Below are 10,912 nucleotides of genomic sequence, written 5' to 3'. Positions count from 1 at the left end.
TGCCGGTTTGGACTGGTATAGCGCCTCTGATCTTTCGATGTCTCGAACCGCAGCGGTGGTCAAGTGGTTAAGCATCCGCCTCGCATGCGGGAGGTGCGGGGTTCGATCCCCAGTGCCACCGGGCACCCACCGATGATGCAATGCGTACAAGCTTTTCCCTGGCCTGGTGCCCGGCTTATCTGGGGTGAAATGCTTGGGAAATGGGTCTTTGACCCCACCTTGAGAAGACGAAAATGCCGTGTGCCATAGCGCTCTTTATCTATAAATGCCTTTGCGCCATAAAACTCTATAGTCATCATCATCATCATCATTCGATGTCTCAAAAATAAATGAGTCTTTAAAATGGCATTGAAAAATCCCAGCTTTGTCGTGGGTATGCGATCGATCACCGCGGAGTAGGTGACATACCTTGGCACTGCAAAACATTTGGAAGCCAACGTATCTCTGTCGCGTGCAAGTAAGCACGAAGAGCTTTTAACTGCTACAAGTGATTGAAAGGAAATGAACTGCACCTATAGGGGCGCGGGGCGCATACTCGAGCCTGCAGCGCCAATCCACAACACGCCGACCACAACACGCCGACGGCGCAATTTTTGCCCAAACTTGCCTTTTATCAGGTCCCATGGCATAGGACTGGATACGAAATCAGAGTAATGCTCAGGGGATCAGAGCTAGAACACAAAGGCAAATAAACGATGACCCTTTGATTTTCAATTCTCTTTCAGCTATCACGTGTGCACTTTAATTTAATGCTCAGGGGATCAGAGCTAGAACACAAAGGCAAAGTAAACGATGACCCTTTGATTTTCAATCCTCTTTCAGCCATCACGTGCGCACTTTAATTTAGTGGTGAAAGTAATAAAAAAGGCTGCTAAAGTGACACTTCAGTCTTGCTTGATTAAAACACCGCATGTGCTCTAAATACTGCACAGCAGTAACCTGTAGTTACGCCGAAGTTCCTCAAACAGAAAAAAAAAATCCTACTCGGTATCTTCTCCAATGAAGCGTTCCTGCTATATAGGTTTACACGTTCACACATAGGGGCTATATACAATATTGATTTCTCACCGATATCCTCGTCCCTTTCGCCAGAAACTTGTTCGGTTGCGCGGGGATTGGGCTGACCAGCGACGCTGAATGGCGTGTTAGACAGCAGTGCTGTTAGGCGAGCCCCTTTCCAGTCTCTTCTTTCTTTGCCGTGCTTGCGGGCAGGTCGATCTGCCGCGGTGGTCATCCCCGTTACAACAACAATCGCGAGTAATCACTATGAGCGCCGTCTTGCGAACGGCAGGCTCTTTTGTTCCTCGCACCATAGCCGTTCTGTGCTCAGACGAACGACGGGACGCTCATCCCCCGTGGAAACAAACGCCCATCACACGGTCGCCACGGATTCGAAGGGCGCGCCCGGATGGCACAACGATCGACCCGCTCACGTCACGGATAAGGGGGCGATCAGTGGGCGCGTTCTTCAGGTGCACATATACAGCCGACGATCACCGACGGCCAGAAGAAACCTCACCATCCGCGAATCTTCCGGCCCACTGAATCCACTGAACAAAGTTGTTTCTCCAGAAACTGGGAATAGGCAGTTGTTCGACGTGATCCTGCGTTCGCCAACCACTTTAAAACTGTATGATTCATTCATTCATTCATTCAGCCGCCGTGGTGGCTCAGTGGTTACGGCGCTCGGCTGCCGACCCGAAAGACGCGGGTTCGATCCCGGCCGCGGTGGTCGCAATGCGATGGAGGCGAAATTCTAGAGGCCAGTGTACTGTGCGATGTCAGTGCACGTTAAGGAACCTCACATGGCCGAAATTTCCGGAGCCCTTCACTACGGCGTCTCTCATAGCCTGAGTCGCTTTGGGACGTTAAACCCTCATAAACATCATTCATTCATTCATTCATTCATAATGACTGTAGTAAACATCCTAGCCTGAACACATAAATGCGGCATGAGAAATATTTGGCATTCAAAACAGTCCCGCCCTACAGCCCATTACGCGGTTGAGCTTTAGGAAAAGGCGAACTGTAGAAGCTACTTAAAAAAAAAAACATTATCGAAGAGAATGTGCCTCCTTTTCGTGCATCGGAATCTTGACGTCTATGACCAGAACGTCAAAACCTGTCGCTTTCAGGCAGCGCTCTGTAGCCCAGCGGCATATATAGCTCATCGACTACAAAACCCGTGCTCTTTTTTTGTGAATATTCTTACTGTTTCTTTAGTGAGCAGTCCTTCCGACATCTCGACAGCAGCCCATGACTACTCGTGTACGATTCGGTCGACGCACTCGTCAGCCAGCAGGGCTTCTGTCGCGCCTTAGTACGGCTTCTAAACTAAAAAAAAATGTTCTCGATTTTTTAATAAATTTCGCAGTCTATGCTTAGTTTTCGGATGTTTGTAAACTGCCAATGCTGTGAATAAAAGACGCAGTGCTTGGAAGTTTAATGGAGCAGTAATCTTCAAGCGAAGTTAGCCGAGGCTTTCAACTTTTATCGGTACTCTGGAAGCGATACGCTACTTACGCAAGATTTCATCTTAAGCATGTAACAACTTGGTAATTCCGTACACAAATAGACGCGATATGATAGTTTTCACTGTTGCAACAAGTGGAAAGCTCATCGGCTCATCTTCTTGGGCGATGAAACTTCCGACCATAACCTCAAGCGATGACCGAGCTAAAGCCACAAAGCTCACAAAGATTGCAAACGATGTACGCTGCAATTTATTGCAATATATGAGTGAAATTAAACTTCTTTTTGCAGTACGGTCATCTCCGGCTCATACTCTAAAGACCCGGGTTGTAACCAGTGCAAACTGTTTACCTTTTTTTAGTTCCGGTATTCTAGTTTACGCGCAGTTTAAAAACAAGTTGCAATAAATTCCGCCATGGTAGAGCTCGGCAGTCAAGGATAATATGCAAGCGCCAACATATATGTAAGACGCACCCTAGGCACTTCGCTTTTGGTATACACAGCTGCCCCCGGAAGTTTTCGGAACACAAGAGTCGCGAAAAAGCCAAATTTCCTCGCTGCCTAGGCCCCGCCGCGGTGGCTCAGTGGTTAGGGCGCTCGACTACTGATCCAGAGTTCCCGGGTTCGAACCCGACCGCGGCGGCTGCGTTTTTATGGAGGAAAAACGCTAAGGCGCCCGTGTGCTGTGCGATGTCAGTGCACGTTAAAGATCCCCAGGTGGTCGAAATTATTCCGGAGCCCTCCACTACGGCACCTCTCTTCCTTTCTTCTTTCACTCCTTCCCTTATCCCTTCCCTTACGGCGCGGTTCAGGTGTCCAACGATGTATGAGACAGATACTGCGCCATTTCCTTTCCCACAGAAACCAATTATTATTACTCGCTGCCTAGAAACACGGCCTTACGCTGCGACGTTGGGCTGCACAGGTAGCGTAAAGGAGTGCCGATCACTGCCTTCAGTTAACTGTGCAGGACGCATAGAGGAACGCAAACCACTGCATTCAGCATGGATGACTGAGAATGGAATGGTGATCAGTATGTGTTGAGTAGGGGGTACAGATCACTACTTTCAATCTGCATGTCTGCCATTGGGATGGTGAGCTGTACGCGCAGTGTAAGGGATTGAAGGTCACTGCCTTCAGTTAGTATGTCTGACATTACGACCGTGAGCTCTGCAGGTTGTGTGAAAACCACTGCCTTCGGTTTGCTTGCCTGAATTGCGATGGTGAGCAGCGCATGCAGATCACTGCATTCAGTCTGCACGCATGCTGAAACCACGAAGAATTTAAGATTTTTCTTGACCGTACGTGTTTCAAGAATCCTGCAAACACCTGCGTGTGTGTATATTGTATATTCTACGCTTGCACTTTCTAGAAACCTACAACAGGTGACCTTCACAATTCACTATAAAGGCAAGATTCGTGCTAAATTCAGCTACAAGGCACATCAAATTTATCGTAACCAAACCTCGCGCGATGAACACGGAGCCGCGCCACTGTGAGGGAGCACGCCGGGTTCACCGCAGGAAATGCTAATTGACACAGGCTACCTACTATGGTCACAGTCGTGACTGTGAAGGAATTTTCGAGCCCGTTTTTGAACTATGTGTGAACGAATGCGCGGCCAAAAAATAAAAGCAAATTTTCATCACACATTATTGAAGCGGGGTGTCACGAGGAGGAGGAGGAGGAGGAGGAGGAGGATGAGGAGGAGGAGGGTAGTCAATCTGAAGGGTAGTTAACCTTTTTTAATCCAAATTCGAGTCTTCTTCACAAAATTATCCAATTACTCTACTCCTTACCCTTGTGTGCGTTTGCATCAGCAATGCACCCTGGCCAATCCCCCGCCGTGGGTACGTGCCATTCAGCCTGAGGACATCATCGTCATCATCATCAACCGGAAGAATAAACCGGTTTGCTGCCTTTTACTGGGGAAAGAGGGTGAGGGAACATAAAGAGGAAGGAGAAAACGGAATAGCACGAAAATGAAGTCAAATATGCGAAGTCAGCAACCGTTCGGTAAGTCACAGCCTATCGTGCAGGCCCGAAGTTCTCAAGAATCGGAGCGGTGTCTGGGCGGCCTTCACTGCCGACGATCGCCGTGGCCATTGGCCGAGAACCTTTGGCCGAGTGGGCGTGGATCTAGACGCTCCAGCCTACGGCACAGAGACTGCCTTTCAGCACTGTATGCAGGTCATTCACAAAGACTGTGGGCTACATTCTCGTCGCGCCCGAAGATGGAGCATGCAGGGCAAGAGGGTGATCCGGAGTTATATTGCGGCAGAAAAAAAGGGCGCCTCCCAAAAATAACGCTGCCCCAAGAAATGTTTTATTTAAACGCTTTAGCGTAGTATTTGGAGCGTACTTCACTTACACTCTTCGCGAGCCTTGCGCCTGTTGCTTGAGGTTGAGGTTGTTTTACAGCGAAAGCTGCTATCATACCCAGAAATTCTGAACAAGCGCATTTTTCATCGGGAAGTTCATGAAAGCAATCTGTTCATGGTAAGATTCCACTATGACAATCAATATACCCGTAGATCTCCCCTCGGCAGGTTTGGAATTTTTTGCTATTTACTTTTTTGCAATCATCAAAAACTTTTCCAATTCGTTTTTTATGGCAGTCTTAACTACTTAATCCGAGCGATGGACAAAGTTTAAAAAAAATATTTCGCTACCAATATTCCACAGTTGCCTCACAATTCATACTCATGTCCAAGAATCCTGGACTTGAGTTCGGGCTTAACCATACAGCCCTGCTTTCTTCCGTGGAATCTAAACCATCAGCGTTATGTCCTTAATATCTTAGTGGGTTATTTTAACTGAATTCATTAGATATAATTCAAATTGAAGAGCCGAATTGAAGCAAAGAGGAGAAAGAAATACATCTCTTCACTTTTAGGAGAGAGAAGGGAGAAGGGAAAATCAAACAATCTATACATATGTCAGTGCGCCCAGCTTTTGACACCGAAAAAAGTTACACATTTGAGCTAATAGCACAGCGGCTGCAACCAGATGAAATCGCCAGCTATTCTAAAGATCTATATCAGGTCGGCTCCTGTCATGGTACGGCATAGTGAAAACTGGACGAGTTCGATGGACTTCGTCTTCGAAGAAGCGTGAAGCAGGAGTACATAACAGTCGGGGAAACGAGCGCAAAAAGAATAAGACGAGCATCTTCAAGCGCTCGTGTTGTGTCGTTACTCTTCTTGTGTGCTTGTGTTTTACGCTTGAATCTATGCAGCGTCCTTTGCACGCGCTGTCCGAAGTAATAATTTTGCATTCCACTTAAGCTTCGACTAAACTGTATTTTACCACCCCGTATAGGCTGCTTCTGAGGTCAAAAAAGCTAAGGGGAGGGGGGGGGGGGTAGGGGGGGGGGGGCTCTTTTTTTATGCGCAGGGGTGTCTGTTTCTTCGTTTTGATTTGTCGTACTCCTGCTTACTGAGAACACTGAAGTTTGCGATACGATGTAGTTAATTCCTAGTTCGAGTGGTACCCACCCCTTCTGCTCCTTTCGCAAAAGTTCTTACTTGCGGGAGTTTTCACCTGATGTTCAGTCGGGAAGAAAAGTCTCCGGAAAGCGTGCTCCATAAACGAAGCCGATAGCTCTGTTATTAGCCTCCGGCTGGAGGTCACCCTTGTAGAGGTGAAAGTCAAAATCCTGTTCTTTCACCGCCACAAGTGAAGTGCCCAGCCGGCATCTAGTAATAGAGCTATTAGCTTCGTGTACGAAACACGCAGCCCAAAGAATTTTATCTCCGACTGAACCAGAGCATTTAACAGCAGCGAACAAAAATATAGTAAGCAGGCATAATAAGATAGTGCAGTTTACTTTGCGTCTCACGAAATCGAACATACCTCTCAAGAAGAGGCTCAGGAAGGGGTCCAAACTTCAGTAAAAGACGGCGAGTTGAGCTAGTTTGTACGTATTGACTGAGAATAAGAGCGCAGAAACAAGGAACACAGGTTGTTTTGCTCCTTTGTCCCTTGTCTCTGCGCTGTTATTCTCAGTGAAGAGGTCCAAAGGGATTACACCACACTGTTCTAATACAGGCTTGGAACTCAGCAGTTATATCGTCAGCATGGCTAAAGCGTCTTGTTTTTCATAGTAAACCTCGAGTTTCCTTCACGCGTATTCAAACTAGACATTTTTTTCTTTCACTGTTGCCACGGTTAGCGGTTAAAGAAAGAAACAAGAAAACAGACTTGAAATGTCGCGTGCGTTGTAGCTGTTATCGGAATGGACGCATTCGGGTACGTATGAGCGGCCTCGCTCGCGCGCAGGTGCTCTGCCCCAGAGCAGCCCAACGCCCCACCGAGGCTCTCCTCTCGTTGAGTGCAGTCCACTCATATAACGAGGGGAATCAAACGTCGCGGCGGCCAGTTGTGCGCGCGCCATCGATGGACGAGATGGACCCTCATTCGCCGAATATCCCGCAGGCCCGTGCTTTGATTGCGCGTTCAGAAAAAAAAAGGGGGGGGGGGGGGGTGCGGACAGCCGCAATGCGGTCATTGCGATGAAGTGCGACATTTTATAGGCGAGCCCGCACTTAGTGCAATCGCCTCCTTTTGAATCGATCTTCAAAACGGACATCTCTGCTCGCGATATGGCAGGACGAAAAGTGGGTCCTCTATGGAAACTTTAAGAGTTGATGGGGGATATCACGAGAAGGTCCGGGAGTACATGCCTGCACTTGTAACTGCATGAGGCTGTCGAGGCATACGACGGTGCCGGCATTGGAAGCCCTGGCTATAAAAGTTGTATTCAGTGCGTTAGAGGCTCGATTCTGTGACTTTGCCGTTGGATAGGGTGAAATACGGTGTAACGCCGCTCAGATTTTTTAAAGCGAAGTAGAGCCCTGTACAATTGATCAGAAAAACAGTGCAATTGTTTTCACTCGAGCAGTAAACATACTGAAAGTGTTTAGCCCCTGTCCATCCATGGATACTTCCTCGCTAGCAGACCGCCCCTCACTCACTCACTCACTCACTCACTCACCCACCCACCCACCCACCCATCCACCCACCCACCCACCCACTCACTCACTCACTCACTCACTCACTCACTCACTCACTCACTCACTCACTCACTCACTCACTCACTCACTCACTCACTCACTCACTCACTTGCCAATCTTGCTCTATCACGCATATATACGAGTGGTTAGATATAAATGTTTGAGTCTCATCTAGCTAATGACACTTTCCAAATCATTTTGTCGCATTGGGCATTACTCCCAGATGTAACACTCCTAAACTCGTTGCTTACATCAAGAAGCTGTATCTTGCACATATCTTACACAACTGACAACCAAACTATCAGAGACATTACTGTGTACCAGTCGTGCGCCTCTCAAAACGTCCATTGCACAGGTTTCACAGAGACGTCATGCGATCGTGATAGCTCAAAGCGGAGTATGCATACACAAAGGAACAGCCGTGCCCCCTAGCGCACTCGGCGCACAACAGCACTGTACGGAACCGTTGTCGGAAGGACCAGTGTGCTGCGAACGTGCGCATTAGGGCAGACGGTTGGAACGATGCCCCCTCCGCCCCGCCCACCCATATACTGTCCCGTGCGGACATCTTGTCCGAGAAAGGCGGGGCCAGTTGAGCGCCGCGAGGGGGCCCGCGTGCGTTGTCTCCCGTCTCTTTCGGCGAGAGATTGTATAAAAAGACGTGCTCCCTCAATCGCCGGTACTTGATGTTCGAATGGACGATTCAGTACACACGTGGGACGCATTTGTGGGGATGACGGTCATTCCCGCGACGAGAACCATCCGCACGAAACTATAGGTCTATTAAGATTGAATTTGAGAACATCCCATAGTTGTTTCCATCTTGTGAGGTATTGTCTTTCACCTTAGGGGCCGCTTAATGGCACTGCTCTCACCTTACGCAACGGTCGCAAATGCGGCTGTATATGCGCGTTTCACTGCCTTCGGTCACCACCAGCAGCTTTTTTATATATATAATTTATTTCATCATCGTTCACGAATACCTTCGAAGTAGCCATTATTCCAGCTTTAGTGTCTATTCTTTTTACTTTCATGGACCCCCCATGAATCTAAATTGCATATTTAATTGCGAAGAAAGACCGTTAAAAGTGCTGCCCACTTTTCACGTGATTCATAGAGTAGCAATTACAGCGCGGATAAAGGAATGGCGTGGATTTTAGCGAATGCAACTCTAGGTCACCACCACGTACTTTTTGGGTGATGAAAACTTTCTCGAGACAAGCATTCACGCTCCATCCCGTTGTGTGAACAGTGCAATATTTTTACTGTTGGCGTCCTTTATCTCCTAAAATCTATAGGACGCCGGCTTATCATTTACGGTAAAAACTGAGGATACGTCTAAGGCCATTTGTCGGTTCACTTTTGTATACAATAAACTTGGGTATTTTAGGAATAACGTGCTCTACAATGGACGATCATGTTTTTCGCGGCAATCATTTAGCAGGGGCAAAGTGTAGTCGTGCTGAACCCCGAAGACCTTCTCTCTGCAGGCAACCCTTCCAATTGCTGTGGTGTCATTTCCTTCAGTGTTAACCCCAACGAAACCGGCAAACACGTTCACCGCCTGGCGCATGCGCCTGTTGCCTATTGTGCGTACACCCGAACACCGCTACAGGGATCACAGTCTCTATGCTGGACTGCCTAATGCCTAATGACAGGGTTTGCCAAGGTAGAAGCATGTATACTTTGGGCTGGATCGCGCCAGTTGGCACACCGTAATGTGTGTCCCATCCCTTTATTTATATTTTTGTATACTGGCGCATCTATGTGTGCGTCGGCGCTGTTAACGCTTCATTGAACCGCGGCTCAACGACTCACATCAGCGCCAGCCGATAGAAGCAATAATCGAGCGACGTTGCCCAGCACGTTGGTTTGAGCGACGAAGTTAAAAAAAAGAACGAAATGTTCCGATTCAACTCTACAGTGTCAGCTGTCCTGATAACAGCAGCCTATATATGCAATCGGCTAGTTGGTTGCATATGCTGGGATGCATTTTTGGTACTTTTTATGAGATACCATCCATGGAAGACACAGTTCTTTGCTTTATCGAGAAATTCGATCCCCAGAAAAGTAGTTATGTGGGCTGGTTGATACGTCGTCTCGATCTCAAAGCGGCAGCGCAGGGCTGATTCAAACAAAGTTGACACAGAACGTGCTAAGCCGTTCGCTCCTATCACCCCTGAGCCGTTTTCTCGGAATCATCGCTTAACGCGTAACACTCGCTTGGCTAAGGACCATGTCTGAACACAAATGGCCGCGTATGTGTGAACTCAAAAGCTGATTAACTCCGATAAATCGTCATTATGAATGCAACATCACCTAATGAGCTGTTCAATATTTCCGAATAGGATTAATCCTCTCTAAAGTCTCCACGCTTAATTTTTGTGTTTAAATGCAATCCAATAGGCTATGGGAAAGAAACACTCTCGTGGCCCTAGTTTAATGCAATATCTTACGTGTAGCCTTATTAGCCCTTTTATTTTAGCAAACGCAGTTTCAGGGCACCACCGCGTAAGTTCTATGTAATAGTGAACTTTTCGGACGCATTCGCGCGTTCCAGGCCTCATATGAACTTATGTTAGAATGGGAAAGAAAAAAAAGAAGAAACAGTACGTTTATACTCTTGGTGTCCCTTAGCTCCTTTGACTCCTTTAAAAGCGTCTCCGATGTCTGTCCAATTAACCCCCTGCGCGTAATGCGATCACGCTTGACCGTGCAGGGCTACATTTTCACGCCGCATCTATGTACCACGAGACATTAGCGGAGCACAAACCACTCAAAACAAGCAGAACTTTTTTTGCGCAGGATGAACCCCATTCTTAGTGTCCGGTGTTCAAAGTTACCCACGTTCTAAGTCACCATGCTGCGTTATAATTTGCTTTTCCCATTGGCGCGCTCGGTTCTCGCTAGCCGTGGTTGCAGCTGTTCACGCGGAATAATTAGGCTAAATCCGTCCCGCGAACAGCAGCAACCACGCTTAGCGAAAACCGTGATCACCTTAACCGAGGTTAAGCGCGCCCGTGTTATAAATGGATCACGGACCACCTTTCTCGAGACCACCGTTCTAACAATCGTTCTGAGTGACCACCGTCCTGACCAGTCGCAAAGATCCCGTCCCACGACGAGAGTACGGGTACGCCTCGGACCCGCCGCCGACATCGCACGCAAGAAATAAAAGAAAGTACTGCAAAAAAAAAACTTCGCGAAAAAGAAGGAGGCGGAAATTACGCTTTGGCGCGTGCTCATTGTTGCGCATGAACACTCATCCGGCACGGTTCGGTTGGCACAGCGAGCCACCGGCAGCCCGCCCAGGGGGGGGGGGGGGGGGGGGGGGGGGGGGGGGGGGCCTGCGCGGAACATGAAGAGAGTCCCACGTGTTTATATATATCTCTTCTACATACTCGGAGAGACGGACTCCCCGCCAG

This window comes from Amblyomma americanum, chromosome 6, assembly GCF_052857255.1.
Source record: "Amblyomma americanum isolate KBUSLIRL-KWMA chromosome 6, ASM5285725v1, whole genome shotgun sequence".
Classification (NCBI taxonomy): Eukaryota; Metazoa; Arthropoda; class Arachnida; order Ixodida; family Ixodidae; genus Amblyomma; species Amblyomma americanum.
The sequence above is the reverse complement of the archived record's forward strand: the minus strand, read 5'-3'. Positions refer to the sequence as shown.